The sequence below is a fragment of the Crocodylus siamensis genome, chromosome 6, assembly GCF_052110815.1.
Source record: "Crocodylus siamensis isolate JL-2025a chromosome 6, ASM5211081v1, whole genome shotgun sequence".
NCBI classification, from domain to species: Eukaryota; Metazoa; Chordata; order Crocodylia; family Crocodylidae; genus Crocodylus; species Crocodylus siamensis.
In genome coordinates this window covers 37,759,790-37,779,318 of record NC_143400.1, presented here as the reverse complement: position 1 = coordinate 37,779,318, position 19,529 = coordinate 37,759,790, and the positions used below count along the sequence as shown (strand labels likewise).

At 49.5% G+C, this 19,529-nt stretch overlaps 1 protein-coding gene across 6 annotated transcripts in view; it reads left to right on the top strand.

The window, feature by feature from the left end:
• Positions 1–19,529, top strand: part of PEBP4 (phosphatidylethanolamine binding protein 4) — a 186,408-nt gene that overhangs the window by 10,097 nt on the left and 156,782 nt on the right. The window contains exon 1 of one of the 6 annotated variants that reach the window (XM_090052921.1): positions 18,928–19,073. The exons of 4 other annotated variants lie outside the window; for them this stretch is intronic. The gene's annotated coding sequence lies outside the window, so the exon portion shown is untranslated. Of the gene's footprint in view, positions 1–18,927; positions 19,138–19,529 lie in introns of those variants that run through there. One more of the 6 variants, XM_090052927.1, reaches the window with a different exon arrangement.

The following is a 19,529-nucleotide window of genomic DNA, read 5'->3' as shown; positions in this document are numbered from 1 at the left end:
GGCTCCATTTTTATATACCTGCTCATGTGATCAACACAAATGCCCTAGGGATGTGGTTTTGACTCAACAGGAAAAAAAAGGGGCTGGGACTAAAACCTGTTAAACCACAATCCACGCTCCGCAGAAAGGAATTTTCCACTTAGAGGAATTAAGCCCGGCCTGGTGTTGGTAGCTTGCTCTCTCCTCAATACAGAGCTTTTTGTTAGTAGTTCTCAAAGCCTTTACCAGTTTCCCTGCCATTTCACCAGGGAAACTGAGGCACGGAGCTGTGATATGTGGAGGGAGGGAGGGAGAAAAGGAAGGAAGGGTAGATTGGGTCCAGCAGACTCCCACAGTGGTGCACAAACTTTCCCAAAATATTTGTCATTTCCCCTACAACTGGCGAGCTCTGCAGCTTGCCAAGTGCCTCGGGGAGGGTGGGGGGAAGCAATACTTCTTGAGAAGCATGCCCTTGAAAACAGGGAACAAAGTGGGATTCTGCCTCTGACAGGGGAAATAGATGGGACAACCCTTTGCTGCAGTATCGGAGTTAATGCTTGTACTATCATGAGCATCGCCTTATACCATTCAGTGGTCAAGACCTTATGCAGGTAGCTCATCTTTAAGGCAAGAAGCATGACTTTGGTGAAACAGCCTGTTCCCTCCAGAACCGGAGCCCTGCCAACGCACTTTGGGGTTGAGTCTGGCTCTGCCATTGTCCATGTGCTGCAGGTGCCGAGGTAGATCAGGTCCAGATGGGCACAGCTCAGTGGATAAGGTCTGAAATTCTGCATATCAAGCGGGGTCACAGACAGGCAACAATGCAGCAGACAGCTGGCAAAAATGTGCCACTCAACACATGCGTGGTATGTTCTGCTGGCACAGATGTTATCTCACCTTCTAATTAAGATGCTGCCATGCCGCTGGGCCTCTCTAGGCTTGCGTGTGCCAGGGCTGTCACCCGGTGCTTAGTTATCAGTACCGGCTGTTCTCGCAGGAGGTGATATGACTGAGGTCCAAGAGGCAAGCAAGCATGGCTGGGGGAGACGGTAGGACTTTTAAGCATGAGGTCTCCAAAGGACACAGGACTTCCATGACTTGCTCAGCATAGGAAAGGCAGGATGGCTGGAGTGAGTTGTCCTGCTGGGCAGGGCTGGGGAAGGAGTTCCCTTTGCACAGTGAAGCTACGTTCAGTCTTGCACTGTCTCCATGCCCGTGGCTCACTCCAGGGTGAAGCTGACCTCAGCGCGTCCTGCCAACTGTCTGTCTTCAGCTCCAGCCTTGGCAAACTGCTTGGCATCAGCCCTCCTGCCCCAATTGCAGCTCCGGCCAATGCAAATGTCTGGCATCAGTCCACTACTGCCCCTGCGGGCTGATGGATGTCAGCCCAGCCCACTGCATGCTGCCTGTTCTCCACCCTTATTCCTCCAGATATCCCCTGCCTTACTCCTGCAAAAGGGTAAGGTTTTTGGTCTGGAAACCCCCGGTGCGCTGAAGGCAAGGGGCACTCCTAGACAAGGGCCCTTGTGTCTGGGCTCTCTCTTCCCACGTTGCCCCTGTGCAGTCTGGCTTGATCACGCCTCTGAGCATTAACATGAGCATCCCTCTGATCCCTGACGCGGTGTGCTTGGGGGTCTCGGCAGTGGAGCCAGACAAGGACCAGAGCCACCGTTGCTCCCAGACTGGTCCTGGCTGGGAGAAGTGGTAGGCACAGCGGTCCTGCTGCTTTCCAGAGAGCTCGCCAGTGGCTCGAATCCTCCAGTGACTCAGAGTGATTGGAAATCAGTCAGCGGCTGGCTCTGACGCAGACCCTTGGAAGCCTGGCTTCCTGCCAAGGGAACAGCATTTGGGGTTTCTTGTTTGTTTTCCCTTTTTTTTTCCACCCTCACAGTTTATTCATCCTGGCCTTCTGTTTAATTGCAGGGGTAGCAGTTCCCAGGAGGCTGCAGCCCTGCAAAGGAGAAGGGGAAGCAGCAGGAGGCTCCCAGAGTCACCTTGAAATCCCCCGCAGAGCCGGTGTCCACAAAGCTGAAACCTAAGATGCAGGGAAGGAGGCCGTGGACACATGTCCAAGTGCATCGGGAATAGCTGGAAGTGACTGGTTAGAAAAAGGAATTTGGAGTCAGGGCTCCTGATTTCTTTGCCCAGCTCTGGCAAGGGAAAAGGGTCCTTGTGGATACGAGCAGGGGGTGAGAGCAGGCATTAGGACTCCTGGGAAGGGAAGAGCATGTAAAAAAAGTGAGGCCTTTCAGGGAGTCGGGAGTGTTTTCGAAGCGTTGGGAGGGGAGTGATACACAATGGTTAGAGCGGAGAGATTGGGATTCAGGGCTCCGGGGCTCTAGTCCCAGTTTTTGTGGGGAGCGATGTATAATGGTTAGCGTGCGAGGGGCTGGGAGTCAGGACCCCAGGCTTCTATCCCTGGCTCTGGGAGAGCCTGGTACTTAGAGGAAGGACTGGGATTTTGTTTCCTGGTTGGCCACTGGTTTGCTCAGTGGCCTGGGACAAGGCAAGCAGCTTCTCTTCCGTTCGGGCAGTTCCCCATCCACGTATGGAGGGCTGTGGAGGAATCCTATCTACCTCCCTGGCACTGCTTGGGAGTGGGAAGAGGTCAGGAAACTCAGCTCATTCATACTGGGCAAGTACGTGTATGTCCTCGGTACAGTTTCTGCCTGTTGCCACGTTCTTGCAACAGTAATAAAGGTTATAAAACAAGTTCCTATATATGGGCACAGCACTGATTAATTAGATCATGCAAAGAGTATCCAAGATCTCCCATCCCTTCCCCCTTAAACCGAGGAGAAAATAATCTGAGCCAGCCGTTTCCTGGCATCCCTGCCCCAGTGGGACAAGGCATACAGACCCCAGCTGCCCTGGGCCCAGCAGGGAGAGGGCTAATGGTGCCTCATGGAGCAACAGAAAGCGCCCAGGTGTAGGGGATCAGCGCAGGGCTCGACAGTGCAAGTAGGGCTGAGAGTGCTATTTAGTCCACCTGTTTCAAATGTTGGTCTGAGGGGAGTTTTCTTTTAGGTAGGTCCTTGTTATGAGGTTTTGCAGTCATTTGGACTTTTCTGAGACTGGGTCAGTGGTCTGCTACCTTGTGTGGGCAGCTTGATCCTTGTTCCCTGCTTCCAGGCTGAGCCCAGCTTCCTCCTCCCACCTTGCTGCGAGGGCAGGGGCTGAAGCTGCAACGTGAGGATGCCAGGAGATGTTGGGGGCTCAGCAGCGAGGTCAGGAGACTCTCCTTGCCTTCCCACTGTGGTTGGAGGTGCTTGTGGAAGGTCAGTGGTGGGCCCTGCCAGCAAAAGGGATGCCCCTAAGGTGCTCCCAAGGGGGGCTCTAGCATGTCCTTAGCAGGCTGCCTTGGTTTGGCTGTGTGCGTGCACCCACGTGTCTGAGAGTGTGCAAATGCAGACTCAAGTAGGTGGCAGGTTTGTTGTGTTTTGCTGCGCTCACACACTGTCTTGGGTCAACAGCTCTGGCTTTTGGAGCTGCCTGATGCCCTGTGCATGCTGAGCTGGTGGTCCTCTGCCCACTGTCCCCCGTGGTGCCCTTGCTGTGTGTGCAGCAGTGGCTGGCAAGATGGGGGCTCAGTGGAGACTGAACTCCTCCCTCGGCTGCTTCTAGGTGGGAGGGACCTGCTGCCATAAAAGCGCGGCTTGTGTGGGGAGCTTTCAGTCTTCCTTGAGGGATGCAGCATAGTTTGGGACTAATGCCAACTGTGAAAGGGGTTGGGTGAGAGAAGCTGCTAATAGAGCTGAAACCCTTCCCTTTCCATGGGGCTGGGGCTCCGGACCCCAGGTCCCAGATCTGCCTCTAATTGTTACTGATATTAAAGGTGTATGTGGCCATGAGTAAGACACGCAGGGAAACCTCTTTCACTGCATTTTCTCCCTGTTGTGTCCTCTGAAGCAAGATGCCCTTTTAAACTATGGTGGATAGGAGCTTTGTTTCCTTCCCCCTTGCTCTCCCCACCCACTGTCTGCACAAACAGTCCCCTGTTGTGCACTGCCTCTTGCTATTGTCCCGTGGAGAAGTGGGATGTGTTTGGGTGCATGTGTGCCATGGAGACTGACCCAGGAGAGTCAGCTGCTCCTTTAACCTACAAACCAGCCCTGAGGAGGTACAGCCACTCTGTTATGTAGAGCATCCAAGTCTCGGCGCACGGCCTATGTTCTGGGATCTCTGACGTCTAGTCTAAGCCAGAAAAGTGGAAGTGAAATGATCTAGTTAAAACTGTATGAGCCTCTGTTGTAGGCAGCCTTAAACTGGTTTAACTCTTGCCAAACTACTTAAACCCCTTTTTAAGTAATTCATTAAAGCAAGGGGTAATCTAGATTACTGCATCTACACTAGGGATTTGAACTAGATTGGTTTCCCTACGGTCTCTTAGGGTGGACAGGCCTTGAGCCTGGGAAGAGGTGAGACGCATACAGTTAGGAGGGATCATGGGGGTCATGTGGTTCAAACTCTTGTACAAACGCAGTGACCAGAGCAGGAGGGAGCAGGGGGTCTTGGGCTTGAGCACCCACTCCTCGGGTTTCTGATGTTCTGTGGGTTGTAGATCGGCCTTGCATCCACTGAGGATGAGCAGAAAAGAAGCAAGATGAAAGCAAGCCTGTGAAAGAGAGTGGTGTTTCTCTTTTGTGCTCTTTAAAGAGAGCATCTGTAGTACATGGCACATACCGCTACGTGCTGACAGGGATGCCTGACACTTGCAAGGAGCCTTGCCTATCAGCTGTATTTCTTTTGAGGGGAGATGGCAGGAGGGGGCAGGGAGAGAGGGTGTTGAGAAGTATGTAGTGTGACTCCTCGGGCTCGGTTTGTGTGGATGGGTTACACACCAGCACGGGTGAGCTGTTAACAGCCGCTACCCCAGGGCGGGCAATTATTATGGGCAGAGGGCTGCTTATTGAGTTTTGGCAAGCCACCAAGGGCCACATGACAGGCAGCCCAGGGCAGATAAATATTAATTTTTCTAAATTTTTCAGGCGCCCGTGGGCTGGATAGAATGGCCTGGCGGGCCGCATCTTGCCCGCCCCTGCTGTATCCACTGCCTTTCGGTCTGATGTTGCTGGGCTACCTGTTGTAAAGCAGGTGCCTATTAGCAGCAGCCCTCATGTGACTTAAACCTCACATCTGTGAGTCAGATCTGAGGATACGGCTGTCCGCGTCACTTGATTTTTATAGTAAGAGAAGCAGCTCATGACTAACTGACCCCAGGGCTTTCCCACCGATTGCCTGGAATCCAGCTCTGCCTAGGGAGAGGTTCTCTGTAATCGGGTAGTAATGAAGATTGGTATTTTTGTAGTGCCCACAGGCCATCATCTGACTGGGGCCTCCATTGTGCTGGTGCTACCCCTGCACGTGAGTGAAAGACTGTTGCTGCTGGAAAAGATTGGTCTTGATTACTTGGAGCCTAGTAAGTGAGAAGGGAAGCAGACGGAGGTAATTTTCTTCTTCTCTGGCAATCCCTTGCTCTTGTGCATGACTGTCTTCCATGACCGTCTTAGCTGTGTGTCCGAAGATCCCTGATGAGGCCCATCAGAGATTGACAAACTCTACCACAGCCCAGGCGTATGTCTCCATGTGGGGTGGGTGGCGCTGGATCCTCAAGGCCAGGGCTCACTCGATCGTGGTGCCATTTTACAGCTCTAACCGAACTGATGGATGATGACCCAGCATGACATCCTGTGTGTGAACATGTTGTCATTGTATCACCATGTGGTGTCATGTCTTGCACATCACAATGCCTTTGACATGTCGTGCAAAGATGACAGACCTGGTCACCAGGCTATGCAGCAAACAAACTCTTCTTTTAACATGGCATCTATAGCACCTAATTTTAATGTATGCAATTGCTTTCACCCCCTCAACTAACTTCTGGCCAAGTCTAGGACCTACTGCTGCTTCCAGACTCATCTCTTGGGATGGGCTTGTCCTGAAGTTTTTCAGCATCCTGATGGCAACATGCCAGTAGTTGCAGCCTAATCTGCTTTTAGGCTGATGTCAGTCAAACCATGCTTCTGTCATGGCAAATATCATTGATCATTGTGTAGCCTTTCAGCTGCACAATGCTGTTTCATTTTAGTGGCCCCCGGCCGCCCCAGAACAGCACGCAAGCAATGCTAAGAGGATGATCTCGTGGTGATTAGAGGAGTCCATAATCTCAGGACTTGAATTCCTAATTTAGCTGGGGGTGGAGGAGGAATAGTTTGGGAGATGCTTTGTGGCCAGGCGTGCAATTAAAAGTCTGCTGTCTTGTGTTAGCTGTCCAGGGTAATGCCTGTGTGGGTGAGGGCTCAGTTGTGCAGTCTTTATCACAGTGGGGATCTCTCAGCTCAATACACTGAGCTTCAGAGCTGCTGGTGCTTGAAACAAGGCTCCCATACAGCTCTGTGTGTTCTGCGTCCGCCTTGTGACTTCAAAAATGCATGTACTTAATATAGGTCAAGTGAAAACATTATTCCCAGAATAGAAGACCTTCCTCCAGAAAGAACTGCAGCTGTAAAGTGCAGCTTGGGCAGGAGCAGTCACAAGGTGCATTAGGCTGTGAGGTAGGCATGGTTAGGTATTTTTATGTAATCCCTGCAAAGCAGTCAGAAGCACAAGGATCCTGAGTTCCGGTGCTATGAATGCAAAGCAATTTGGGATTGCAAGGTCACCTCCCATAGCTTGCCTTGCCAGAACCTGTCATGCATATCAGAGCAGTCATGTGACCCTCCCAAAATGAGCTAGCAGGCAAGGTGAGTGCTGGAGTGACTTGGAATGGAGTTCATGAATGGGGCAGGCATCATGTAACCTGCAGGGGGTTAGGGTGGGTCGTGGCCTTGCTGCTACCTCTGCATTTTGCCAACTTTGGAGCTGTGCCATGTTCAGGGCAGGTGAAGGACCTGGCTTGTCCAGTGCAGCTCCCACACTGGAATTGCCTGGGGCACCACAACAGTGGGAACACTAGTGCAAAAGGGCTAGCTCCCTTCACCCTTGTCACCCTCCTCTAAGGCTGGACTACAAGTGCCAGAAGCTGTCTGTTCGCAGGTGCACTGGCAAGGGAGCTCTGAAAGGCCTCATGCAGACAAAGCCACTTTCAGAGTACAATGAGATGGAGTTAAGGTACTGCTGGTCTCTGGCCGCTTGCCAGGAGCCTAGGCCCACACCTAAACTTTAGATAACATTCATAGTGCTGTGTAAATGCATATTTAAAATGTGGTCCCTACTTATTACAGTGATGAGGAGCAGAGTCTAACATGGGCATTAGCAGCGTTAGCAGGTACAAACCAGCCATGATGTCTTGCTTGTTCTCCTGCCTCCTTTATTAGATAAACTGTGTGCATGTGGGAGGGAGGGTGCTCTCACTGGGTGATCATTGCTAATCCCCTTCCCTTCTCTTGCCAAGAACACGGACTGAGTTAAAAGCACATACTTCTTGCTAGCAGCCTGAGGCTTAAATTCTAAAGGGATGTGAAGTCCAGGGAGTGAAGAGAAGTTGGAGAGCCTTTCAAAGTACAAGGAGACTGCTGGGCAGAAGCAAACCGAGCCATCTCTTGCCCAAACTAGCTTCATAGAGATCAAATGCTGTACTTTTTTAATAGACTAGGTGCAGAGGGGAACTGGAGAAACAATGCAGAGGAATGGGGGGCTAGGGGTGCCCCAACCATAAACTAGCTCCAAATACACTTTTAAAAAATTGATTCCTATTCACTTGGCATTCAGGCCTGTTCTAGGCCATGACATCGCTAGCGCTTAATCCAGTGTGACCGAAGGCAGCTGCTTGTTAGCAAATGGTGCAGATAAAACCCAGAGTTCAGGCGCTCGGCTTTGGCAGGTACAAGGAATCCTTTCAGCTAATCTCTAAAACTGGCTGCCTGCTAATAAAGTGAATCTGCTTTGCTTTGCTGTGTGTGGCATGTGGTGTCTTGCACACACATGGAACAATTTGTTATAGTGGCTGGTTTCACTTGAAGTACTTTGTGCAGTACCTGGACATATGTCAATGCAGTGCTTTGGGAAATGGCACGTGTGTGTTCCAGACTACTCCTATATTTTTTCACTGACCATTTGTTAAATGCACAAACACAGACTTTAAACTAATGAGCTCTCTGAACTTGCACATCTCACTTAACAGTACAATTCACCATGTACTGACACTGTTCACCCTCCAAGCATGTCCTGATTCATCCCACTTCATGTTCCCACTCATGCTCTGCACCTGCCTTTACATAGTGCAGTAAGATAATATTGCTCCCCTGACTGAGACAATTCCTGCCTTTCATCAAGCGCTTCCATCCCATATCCAGAAGTGCTTTCAGTACATACTCTTATTCCTTTAATAAGAGAGGAAAAAAAAAAGTCCTAATGACTGGGCTATTGGGACAATATACTCTTTTAAAAAAAATGCAAGCTCTTGCTCTTGTGTGTCTTCATCAAGACAGTTGCTCAGAAAACCCTGGACTTTAACAATGAGATAAAGCTCTTTCCTTGCAGTAGCTCACTAGAACTATAATAAAGTCTTCTAGAGACTTCTAGATGCTGAAGGATTGTGGCCCAGCAAACATACAGAAACGGTCAGCAAGATCTTTAGGGCTGAGCAGGGCAACTACACCTTGTTAATCACCTTTGTTCGCTGTGGCTGCCTAGGAACAGTACTAACAAAAGAAAGTGATGGCTGTAACGTATTAAGGTAGTGCTTAAGGGTAAGGACCTTGGGTCCTTGCAGACTAATCAGTCCAGTGAGTCTGGAAAGAGGTTGAGCTGGAGTCTTCAAAGCAAAATCCTGGAATGCTGTGACTGCTTCTGGGCATCTGTGTCCCAGAAAGATGAACTTCAACTGAAGGAGGTGCAGAGATGCCCTGCTAGGAGGAGCAGGGACACAGAAATCCTACCTTATTACGAGAGGGTTGCTTGTTTAGCTGGAAAGGTGAAAGCTGAGAGGGATCTGATCGCTCTTCCCCTGTATGACGTGTACCTCTTGCTGTCTTTCCTAGTTGCCACCTAAGCTGAAGGATAATCATGTTGAACCTGATCTGTTTCCAGATAGGGTTTAGATTCCCATTGTTTCTTTCCTGCTTGTTTCCTTGCAGACTTCTACTAAACCAAATCTTCATTGTCCCAGAACAACATATGCTTTTTACAGAGCAGTTTCTCCTCCTTTGCAGCATTGTGTCTTGTATAACAGGCATTGCAGTCTGGGGATCACCAAGCCCAGCATTTAAGACTTGCGTGGCTATTAACTTCTCTCCTTGTCCTGTGAGTTGAGCTAGTAAAGATCCTTTTGTTTTGACCTTTGTTTATTGCTTGTAGATAATGGTATTTGTTTTGCTCATGCTAGAGGACTGGAATGCGTCATGGCAGGTGACTGCTTGAGAACATGCATGTCAGTATGCCATGGCTGCTTTTACAGAGGGAAACACCAGCAGCTTGCACAAGAGCATAGTACTATCCCTGTGCCCCCAAGTACAATGAAAGGCCCTCCATTATAGCTCAGAGATCATTATTGCCCAGACCTTTAAGTGATGTTATTGCAGTACTGAGTGCCACTTGTATCAACTCTCTCTTTAATGTTGTAAACCTAAGTAGGACATGACCACTTTACAGAGTAAAGAGCTGCCTGTGATGGGTCAGGTATTTGCAAAGCAGGAGACATTTCCTAAAGGATAAGTTAACACCTTTACCTGGAAATGTCAACTGAAGTTGGGGTCACCTGCAATATAACCTAAAGGGGCAAGATTTGGGTTCTGATGAGGGGAATGATCTAGTCCTGCTCTGAGCAGGGGGTTGAATCAGATGACCTTCTGAGGCCCCTTCTAACCCTAATTTTCTATGATTCTATGAACAAAGAAAAATTAATGGCCAACAATCTGCCTGATCCATTGTTGCTTACAAATTTACATCTGGCAGCCAACAGCAGGTGCAGAATCATACAGAAACAACTGCTGTATCTGCTTATTTGTCACCCCCCCCCGTAAGTAGTAGGGGGCTTTGAGGAAATCATTATTGGAACAACTGTGGAGTAGGGAGCGATGTTAGACAAGCTCTTCCAACTGTATAGTTGGCCCATTAAGAGAGACTGCAGAAAACACAATCCCTTTCCTCTTGCATATTTTCTGGACCCCCAAGGACTACAGCCTTACCCGGAAGTGGCAATCGGCCAAATTAAAAGCATCACCCAGATAGACTGCCATGCAAATAAAGCTCCCAGTAACCTTAGGGCCTTCCTTGGATATTCTGCAATATGTCTGATAAAGGAATATACCGTAACTTGCACTGTTGAATCACCTTACTGCAAGAAGCCTTAAAATGCCTTAGAAAAAGGCCTTGCTCTCTTTATGAGGTTGGCAACTATTATCAACATGTGAGATGGGGAAACTGAGGCACAAAACTAGTGACTTATTCAAATCTTATAGTCAATGGAAATTGGAAAGAGCTAGATGCCTTGCTTTTATGCCCTGACTGCAGTATCTTACACGTTATGTTTAGCCATAGAAGCACAATTAAATGTCTTTTTTGCCACCAATGTATACATGTTCCTTCTACCATATATAAATATCCTATTTATATGAAAATTAAGGAGGTGGCTCATTCTAAACTGGAGATGAATGAAAACCTGAATATCTGTCCTGTGGGAAATTCTGACATGGACTTTTGTTTCTGTGTCAAAACCAGTTTGGAAAAGCTCACTATTTTTTCTGCATAAATTACAATTCTGGGGGAAAAAAACTTGGGTTTGGAAGCACAAACATTTTGTTTCAACAATATGAAGACATCCCAAGAAACACAGTTCAAGTAACTCGAGACAAAGTCAAATGAAAGGTTTCAAAGTTATCTAAACAAAAAAGTCAGAGCACTTTGTTCTAACACATTTTTGTCAAATTTATTATTTGGCACCAATGCGGTCCTGGAAAAGGTTTTGATTTTTGGCAAGACAGCATACTGTTGGGGTTAGAAATGAACTATTTCTGCTCTTCTTGCCTCCCAGTCCCCAGGCTAGCAGTCAAACTTCTGTGCTATCCAGTGTGGGAGCTGGAAAGCCTGCGGGAGATTACCTTTCCCTCCGTGGCACAGCTGGCCTCGTGCATCTTCCATGATTGCCTTTTCTGAAGCAAGGTGTTGTAGCAGGGCACTGAGAAGTGCCTGCTTCTTGAAGGGAATGAGCAGCTTGAGAGTCCACTTGCAGGTGGCAAAGGAGCATGGGGAGGTTATTAAGCACTCACCTGATGGGCAATGGGCCCAGTTGAACCTATATATGCCCTGAGCCTGCTCCTGCCGGACAGTCCAGCCCTGGGAGCCACAAAGCAAGGAGCTCCTGAGTACTGGAAGAAAGCTACTCTGCAACACTGGGAACAGGAGACGGTATCTGAGAAGAGCTTGGCTATATGGGCACTGGTAGTTTAGCAATTGCCCTGCAAGGGTGGGTAAGGTTTACTTAGAGAGGTAGCAGCTCAGCAGAGTGAGCCCAGCAAGGGGTACGAGGGCCAAGAGAGTAGGGATGCAAGAGCCCCAGGCCCAGAAAGGGCTGGGAGTGTGATCTGGGGGACTAGGGGCACAAGCAGGGCTGAGAGCATGAGACCCAAGAAGGTCCAAAGGTAGGGAGAGCATCTGTGTGTGGGACTAGGAGGTTCAGGGGCCAGGGATTCACTGATGGATGGACCAGATGGTGCATGGGATGAGAGCCAGATGAGGATCCACGAGTCTGAGAGGGGCTGCGAGTCAGACTGGGCATCTGGGAGCCTAGATGGGGCTGAATGTGGGACTGGGGGTGTGAAAGCTTAGAGGAAAGGCTGAGTGAGGGGCCAGGGGGTCTGAGGGCCCAAGGGTGGCTAAGTGTGTGAAGGTACTATCTTGAGAGCAACACCCGTGAGGCGGAACGGAGCCACACAACTTGCCCTTATAGGTGCTCTATAGGGGCGTAGTCGGGCCAAGAGGGACCTACCAGGCTGGAGGGCTGGATTGAAACTAGTGGGGTCCAGGAGAGACCTGGTGGGGGAAGTGTTGGGATTAAGGCTCACTCTAAGACTCGAGGGCATCCTCCCTTAATCAGCCTTTAATAAGAAGACCAAGGCGCGGCGGGTGAGCAATCTAGGGAGGATGACACTCGAGTCCGAGCTGGGCAGAAGCCGCAAGGCCACCCGGGGTATCATGAGCCTGCTACAGGTGCCGTGGACCATAGGACAGTGGATAGGCAGGGGTGTGATGAGTTATAGTATATATCCTGCCCTTGTGATTACATACTGAAGGACCGAGTCTCACTAAGAATTGCACTTTTGTACATGGTGTCAGGCAGCTTGGGCGCTGCACTTGGCAATTGGCCCAACCAAAAGGTGCTATTTCTTTTTCTACATATGTGTACATCCTGGTTGATGGGGAAGTTAGTGTGGCCAGTCGCTCCACCCTTTTTCTGGGTGCAGCTTTATGAAGGGACAACAGTGGAGCTGCTATGTGGCTGTTCAAGCACTAAAGTTGGGGGGTGCGGAGAGGATCCCCAAAGCCCCTTGAAGTCAAAAGAGCGGACCCAAATGGACCTGCCATGCTGTAGAAGGCTATAAGGGAGGGAAGGAAGAGGAAAGCTTAACAACATCCTTTTAAAACCTGAAACTGCAAAGGAGAAGGCAGAGGCAGGTGATGCACCAGATAAACTCTGACATAACAGGCTTTCCTTGGAGCCCAGCTGCAGCATGGCCGCTGATACAGAAACATTTCTGCATTATTCATCAGATGTTACAACATACCCATGTACATGCAGTCTCTCTTTGCTGTGTGGCCTGATGCAGCTTGTAAAGCTTTCCTGCATCCATCTCTCTCTCTTTTCCTTCTTTAAGGTGGTTTCTCTCCCTCCTTTTAAAATTAATTATTTTCCTTTCAAAGCAAGAGCAAATAGATGCTTCATTATTGCATCTTGGCTTTGGCAAGTGAGAGAGGCATTACAAGGCAATTGGATATGATCTGGAATGCTGAAAAAGATCTGCCGCAAGCTGACACTGAATACATTGGGTGGAAACGGAAGTCATGTGATGGTTTTTCTTACCTTGCCTTCAAATTAGTCTAGAGCAGCTGGCTTAATAAATAAATAAACTTTATTAAAAAGTCTCCTTCTTTCTCGCTCAGGCTTTCTAAGCAAAGGGAATGGGGGTGACAGTGGTGGACCCTTAAAAGCCTTCCATCTCCCTAACTCACATTCCTGGACAGAAGTCGGGTCTGATGAGCTAATGCCCAGCAGAGGGGACATTGCATTAGCTGAGGATGTGCTTTCAGCTTGAGCCCCTGATTTGAAGAGCTTTGTAGCATGCTGGGGGAAAACCATCTGACTTCATAGCAGGGAGGGGAACGGACAGATGTGGTGCAGCTGTGTAAGAAGCAAGTGAGCCGGCACAAATACCTTTCTGCTAAGATACTTCCAAAAACCAGCTGAGACCATTTCTCTATTTTCTCAAGGGAGTGCTCTGCTCTTTCTGCTTGCTCTGGGCTCAAAGGACTGTTAAAACGTGGCAGGTGCCTAGGGTCTACCTCCTGAATTCAGTGGACCTAATGAAGTGAACTTGGGTTCAGAAAAGCTTGTGCTGTTTTTCTCTCTCTCCCACTTTTTTTTTTTTCTAGTTGTGCAGATGTGCCCTCCTTTCCCTGGGGCCCATGTGCCTCAGTGTTGTATGTGGGCTGTGCTGTGAGCAAGTTTATTTAGGAAACAATAAAGTTAGCAGCACTCTAGTTCAGGGCACAGCTGTCCTTAGCAGAATGTACAGACCAGCCCTCGGGCTAATCGTGGGCGCAGGGGGGTGTTTACCCAGCTAGAAAACTAAACACATCTGACTGTTGCTTCCATCTGAATGTTTGACCACATGTAAGCATGCCTGAGACAACGTGCTTTAATAGCCACCGTGTTATATCACAGGTATTGTAACAAGGAACTTGCAGAGATGTCTCCCAGCGGTCCGGGGCTAGGCACCATGCCCCCGGGAGCCTGCGTGTCTGCACAGGAATGACACGAGTACCGTTTGCATTTGTCTCCCTTCTCAGATAGAGCCCTTCTTTCTCATCAAATCAAGCAAGAAAGGCAGTGATGCTAGTAGGGCATGCCATTTGCTTGAAAGTTTTGTTTTTGTTCTTGAGGCCCCTGCCACGCGGCAGGGTTAGGCTGGAGAGAGTGCATGGGTGTGGGGAAGAGAGGGGTGTAAATGATTTAAGCTTCCTGATTTGAGCTAGTGTAAATGAGAAGGGGAATGGAGATGTACCATGAATCGGACACCATGTTACATCTGAAAAGACAAAATGCTTGCTCTGTAAAAATAGCTCTGTGGGGCACCAAGGATACATCCTCCAAGGATTGATTTGCCCTTATCTAAAAGGGGAGGGTGGCTTCAGTGAGAGTAAGATAATCACCCCAAGGTCACTTCAGTGGGATCCTTCATTTCAAGCCTGCACCGCAGCCCTGCGGCAGGGCATTGTCCTGCATTCTGCCCCTTGACTTACTCCCTTGCTGTGTGACCCTAACAGAGTTGCAGAAAATGCTCTAGACCACTTTTTTGCTTTTTATTTCTAATATGGGGGTGGTGATGGTCTCTATAAAGTTACCACCATGCATGAGGGAGCTTTAGAGCAGCCGGTGGAGGTTGCAGCTATTGGTTGGCACCAGCTGGATTTAGAAAGAAAAAAAAATGCAGAGTAAACAGAAAAGGGTGTAGGCCAAAACTTGCATTGCAGGGAGTGAAACGGGTTGTTCTTTCCCCACTCGTTTGCCTGTTTTTATAAACTTTCTTTTTATCAGCAATTCTATTGAAGCTATCCTTAGAATGTTTTTCTGACTCTTACTTCCTGAAAAACTGGGATTTGGGGTAACCCCAGGGCCCTTCTAGTAAGGGAGAAGCTGAGAGTCATCAATTGTTGCAAAACTTTTAATTTCTGATATCTCTTTTTAGTAGGAAAAACCCTAGTTGGGAGTATTTCAGCCAGCTCTGTTTGTTTTGTTTGGCCCTAACAATGAGCAAGATGTCTTCATAGCGGCAATGAAGGCAAGGTGCCAGCCCTGAAGTGCTTGGTCTGAAAAAACTGCACGCAAGTGCAGTGGGCAGCTGCAACATGATAGGACAGCTCGGTGCCTGGCTCAACACCAGGCGCTCCATGTTTTTGCATGGATCGGACCCTCTTCCCAATGAGGCATGCGTGTTGGGGGGGCAGAGGGGGAGTTTGCTCAATCATGTGGTTCTTTCATTCTTCTTGGATGTGAAGGTTACAGTCTAGGGTAGATTCAGATGCGTGGTTAAGGCTTATGCCTATTCTACCTCTGTCTTCCAAGGCTGGTGAGGAAAAAGCAATGGAAAAACTAAAGTATTGCTGTTTGCATGACTGCTAGACAACATTGTGCCAGTTTCCATTCTGAGCTCCCCTTCCTGGTCCATGCATCTCAAAAGCGATTTTGTCCTTTGGCTTTAAGCCCCCTGAGAAGTGGGTAACACTGGCTGGCCATTTGACCTTGTGAGCTCGAATTGTTGTTATGTGCAGCACATAGATGCTGTTACACAGAGTTTGGCAATGACTTCCCTGTCTCTTATATGCTGTGAAAGCCAATTCCACGCAGCCTGGATGGACAGCGAGTTCTTGCTGTCGCTACGGCTCCATCCTCTGCGTGAGAGTAATGAGATCGTTATAATTACTCTGCAAACAGCTTTAGGGATGAAGCCCAAGGTTCATGTTGCTCTGGATGCAGTGAGAGGGCTCATTTCAGCCGGCAGAGCCTTTGGGAGCAGTGTCCTAAAGGGAATTCTCTTTGCACCTTGCCCTCTGTCACCTCTCCTTTTGCTCCTGTGTTTCATAGGGCTTCTCCCTGGAGATTTCAGCAGTGAAGTAGTCAATGTTGTTTCTACCTGATAAGCCTCTGCTTTTCTCCTACTCCTTAGCAAACTTCCCTGTTTGTGCCTCTCTGTAAGCCCCATCCTGCTTTAGTGCAGCACGGTGCCCAGAGCGTTGCTCTGGCTCTACGCCGTTCCTGGTGAGGTCACGCTGTACCTGGTAAACAAGAAGCCAGAGAGGATCGGGAGCCCAGCAGGTGCCACTTGCTGCCTGCGAGGGTCCCCAGTACAAGCAGGACCAGGAGGTATGCATCTGGGTGAAGGTGTCTCTGAGACTGGGGACCCTTGACGAGGAATGAAGGGATCAGCTGTTGGAGGAGGCCCTGCAGTTGTGAGGATTAACTAGTGACTTTCATCTTTGAGAGATGGTCTGTGGGAGTGCTGGACCTGCTGGTAACCTTTGCAGTGTAATTAAAAGAGCTGGGGAATAGGGTTGGGTGATCTGGGCCTCTCTTCATCAGTACTACAGCGCTTCATTAGGTCTGCAAACCTCTTGTGCAACTGCACAGTGCCTGTGTGTGTAAAAAAAAAAAAAAAAAAAAAAGGCAACTCGCACCCTTAGCAGCTTACTCCAGTGCAAGTCAGTGTTCACTTGGGTGCAGGGGAGTGGTGTGGATGAGGGATAGCTTGTGAAGGGAAGGCCAGATGCTGCTGTCCAAGCTCCTGCTGTGGTTTAACTGAAGCTGCATGCTGGTGGGACATGGAGAGCTCTAGCATGGTGTGAATCCCAAGACGGGTGAGCATTGCAGGAGGCCTTTTGGTGGAAGCCTGTGAGGGAGAGGGTGTTGTCTGCATGTTGTAATAAGGAGACTTTGTCATTCAGAAAGCATGCTTATGGGCAGCCAGAGTGTTCAGCAGAGCTGAGTGGAAATTGGTTTTCCATCCTGTGAAAAGCTCCTAATTCTGCACTGAAGTGGATAGGGAATAGGGAGGCTGGTGATGCTTCCTGCAAAAAGAGACTCCCTTCCCGCCCCTGAAGAACCAAGAGTTCAAAGGTTGAGGGACCCAACGTCAAGTCCTTGCTGTGAGCGTTTCATAATGATCCTCTCTGGAGATCTCTGGGAGGAAGAATCTCACAACGACCCTGCCAGAAAAGCCTTTCTTTGCTGCTCTCATTTGTGCTTCTTCACAAGCTCCCAGACACTTTTTGGATCTGGGTCTCCCACATCCCGAGTGAGTCCCCCAACCACTGGGCTCTTGGCTATTCTGAAGTAGGGGTGTCTCCCTCCCTGGTTTTGTCGGGAAATCCCATTTTGGAGCAGGATCCTTTCTTGACAGAGGTTCATTGAAAATGGTGAGTTTCTGCAACACAGTTTCACTTTTAGACCAAGTCTGCATTTTCTGGAAGGAAAACCTATTTCTGATTGGGCAATTCCTAGATGGCTGTAATTTTTACTTGTCCTGGACAGACTTTTCCACTCCTCCTTTATCCCTCTCCTAGAGAGGGGCTGGACCACGAGGTTCCTTTTAGCCATGGGAAAACCACATCTGTGGCCTGCTGGTGATGGCAGGTAACGTGGAGGGCATCTGTGGTTCATAGCTGCTTAGCCAACAGTGCAAAGGTGCAGGTGTCTGTGTCTGTCTTGCATGGAGTTATAGCTTCCCTTCATCTGTGCCTGTGCAGTTTCTATTGACTTGACTCAGCATGCCATGTGGTGTGTTGGACTAAGTGTTGTCCTTGGGTTACAAAAGGGGAGGCGAATATCAAGCCTGGTTTTGCAATCTTGAGTCACCCAAGGCTTCCCCTGGACTTTGGTGGGAAGAGAGCTACTCACGTGTCCCGGCGTTCATAGATTCAGGGTTTAATTACAGAGCCTGCCCAACCCTCTTCATGGGAACAGGCAGCCTGGAGTCTCAAACCTCAAGATCACCCCTGTATTATGTTGATGTCACTAATTAGTTAAATGTGCAAACTCCTTTTCTGTTTGGGCTTGCTCATGGTCTGTGTGTGTCTGAAACCTATTATAGAGTGATACAACGTGTGCTGTAATGCATGCTCTCAAATGACGGCTTATGTCTCAGCCAAAATAAATTGCCTCCGTTGCTTATTGTGTCATCCGAATAAATGTTTGGAGGCTGCTAAAGGGTGTCGGGCCTGGAGCACTGTGGAGATCCACTGATCCTGTGCGGTGTGGAAGTTCATGAAGCAGCTGTTACCACAGAGTTCACTTGGTTTAGACTGATTAGATGCATCCTTTCCAGCACCTCCTAGGTAGGGGAAGTGGCAATTTTTTTTCTCTTTTTCCTCTTTTTCTCTTTTTCTGACAAAGCTGGGCTGAGTTCAGAGTTGATACAAACCTGGGAGCTGGGACTGTCTAATGCAGGGGTGGGCAATTATTTTGGGTGAATGGCCGCTTACTGAGTTTTGGCAAGCCATCGAGGGCTGCATGATAGGCAGCCAAGGAGAGATAAATTCCCTAAATTTTTTAGGGGCCTGGCAGGCCACATCCGGCCCCTGGGCCACATTTCGCCCACCCCTGGTCTAATGGCTAGAGGAAAGAGAGAGTAGTATAAGACTTGAGAACAGAGAGGGTCCTTTACAGCAACCCAGCTGGGAATGATGCTGACTCCTCGGATCTGGTCCTGACTCTGAATGCCGATGTGGGCCTGTATCCAAATCTCTCTATTCAGTTTGTGTGCATAAGGCTCATGCCAACCTACCTTGTGGGTGGGAGTAAGGCGGGGAGGGTTGAATCTGCAAAGCCCTGCTTGGTCCCTTGATGAAAGACCCCTAAAATAGGATGTTAATATGGATCGGATTGGGTCAGGGAGGGCACCCTTCACAAAACCACACTGCCCGCTGCTTTCCTTGCCTGCTTAGGAGGGCACAGCTGTCCCTCTTGCTGTGTGCTCTGCCCTTTCCTATCCCTGTTCCAACCTCACCTTTCCCCTCCTAGTGAGGAAGCCATGTCTGCGGCGCCGAAGCAGCATCCTCCCAGCTCCCCGAGCTGAGCTAGCATTCCCCCCCCCCCCGGACGGCCCCCCCGCGTGGGATGCCCCAGGACCGGGGCCAGCATCAGAACCTGCCCCCAACTGCCAGCGCAGAGAGGACTGACGGTGGCAGGACCCAATAGACAGCAGCTCCCGTTTTCCGGCTTGTTTTACTTTCCCTCCCTGCCACCTGCTGCCTGTCACTCTGGCCAGGCTGGAGACGTGATGGAGGGTTAAAGTCAAGCCAGCTGCTGTGTTTATCTGCGGCCTCGAGGCGGGCCATTCCCCCTGTGCTCCCCGTTCCTGCCCAGCCCGGTTCTTCTGCTCCAGGTAAACCTCAAACCGGCAACGCAGTTTCCTCTCCATCCTTGCTTTGCAGGGATAAACCCCAGAGGTGAGAACGGGGTTAGATGCTGCAGGGAAGGGGGACATGCCGTGCGACAAGGAGCCAGAAAGTCGAGCAGAAAGGATAGGCTGGGTGTGAATGCTCAGGGCTGGGTCCGACTTCTTGAGCAAGCCGCTTCATCTCCGCTACTCAGTTGGGTTGTGTTGTGTCCACTGCAAACTCTAGGTCGTGGATGGTCTCTTTCTAGGTGCATGTCCAGCACTGAGGGCAACACGGTTTCTGAGTAGGCCCTGGAGGTACTATAACTGCAGACAGCACTTTTGAGATGAGCGTCCTGGCCCCGTGTCTCTTTCTGACCCGAGGATTTTGAATAGCATTAAAGGTTGACCCGCGGCCTAAATGGGAGAGTGTGTGCCTAGCTTTGCCTTGTCAGTTGAAGA